At 40.6% G+C, this 1,689-nt stretch overlaps 1 pseudogene; it reads right to left on the bottom strand.

Annotated features, from left to right (window-relative positions):
• Nucleotides 1-958: 958 nt before the first annotated feature.
• LOC147450375 (uncharacterized) lies at nucleotides 959-1,471 on the bottom strand (annotated as a pseudogene).
• Nucleotides 1,472-1,689: the final 218 nt, after the last annotated feature.

Here is a 1,689-nt window from a genome sequence, read left to right as displayed (position 1 = left end):
GAGCTAAAACCTGAAAATTTCTGACCTTTGGCTGAACCTTTTTTATTTTGTACATGAGTTTAAGTTATATACAAGGCTCACTTCAAAAAACTCACTCACGGGCACTTACAGTAGCCCGACAACTGTCACTAGACTAGCGACTTGAAGTGCATGTACATGTGCTTGCTAAAGCAAGCTAAAAAAACCACAAAAAGAAATCCCACACACCCTTTTGAAATCGGGCTTCATGTCCGTATGTACAAATTTACAAAAAACGGGGTGTCAGAAATGCACCCAACAACCGCAATGTTGTTTCCACCATAATTTGGCTTCACCTGTAAGGCGAAACATCCCCAGCATCGCTTGGTTTGCAGGTGCAGTCTTGGCAGCTGAGAAATAATTTTCCATAGCTTCAATCCAGACTTCCGCATCCTTTTCCACATTAGCACCTTCACCCTTAAAAGAAGGTGGTTGCATTTGTTTGAGCAACAGTTTCTTCTCCTGAACTTCCGTGTATAAAGCATCATTCCAAGGATTCTCCACTATAGGAGTAATTTGAGGGTTCTCCTGCAAATTTTTGACACCAATGTTTATAATAACTTAAGTCATTAAAGTATTGGGTTTATCTAGTCTTTTAGAGTTCAACACATGGCTTAACCAATCATAACTTAGTCCAATCACATAACTTAACCAGTCATGGATCTTCACCAACAAATAATCAATGACTTGACTAGTCACTCAATTCTTTTGAACAAAACAACTAAGTTTATTATTTGCAACCCATACGCATTAACAAGCTTTCTGTTCCCAGCACTAGTTGCATCAATTACTATCGTGAAGCATGTAGGGAACACCAAATCTCAATTAAGCTCAAGAGTAAATTTATTTATCAAGAGTCAGTTTCTCTTCCAAAAAAAAATCAACGTCTTCTATTGATGTAAGAATACCAATGGCCTTATTACAAAATGTTATAGTAACCCTAATCCTCAGGTGTATATTTGAATTCTTGGGCACTCTATAGGAAGAAGTGCGGAGGATTTTCTATAGGGGCTAATAGTCGATAAGTGGTGGGGAGTTGTGGTAATCCTGTTGTCCATCCCTTGCCCGAGAAGTGGCTAGTTCTGCCTATAACAACCACTCAGTCTTTTGGAACAACTGCAATGACCTTGTCATAGACCCACCGATTGAGGTTGACGCTTCCATCTGCCGCCATCGCTTTGACATCGGTTGGCCAAAAGGTATAGTAATGGACCAGCCTTAACTCCTTGCACCATTTGATGTGGCGAAGATCATTATTTAAATTCCTTAACCTTCCAGCCCTAATGGTAAAAGTACTTCCACGAGACCACCAGGCTCGAGACCATCCTCGTTGGGTTCGAAAACGCGGCGGAGTGGTCGATATCTCGAGGATCCTCATGATTGATGCCCGAAAGTCGTAGTCGTTTGATCGGCATGCAGACATGTACATGATGTTGAACACCTGAAATCGCATGTATGCCTCATGCTGATCCTGAAACGTGTTATATATAAATACGTAAGAATATAAGTTCATTTTAATAGAGTAGTTTAGAAACAAAAGTAGCAATAATGGGAAAAAAACACATTCTTCCCCTACATTCCCCTCTTAACGTTGGGTTAACCTCTGTTTAACCTTGGCTCTGATACCAATTGTAAGGTCCCCGTCCTAAAAGATCGGGGCGACTTGGAAGA

The sequence above is a fragment of the Adiantum capillus-veneris genome, chromosome 9 (assembly GCF_014529385.1).
Source record: "Adiantum capillus-veneris isolate H3 chromosome 9, ASM1452938v2, whole genome shotgun sequence".
Taxonomy (NCBI): Eukaryota; Viridiplantae; Streptophyta; class Polypodiopsida; order Polypodiales; family Pteridaceae; genus Adiantum; species Adiantum capillus-veneris.
Note: the sequence above shows the minus strand (reverse complement) of the source record. Positions and strands in the feature narration are given on the sequence as shown.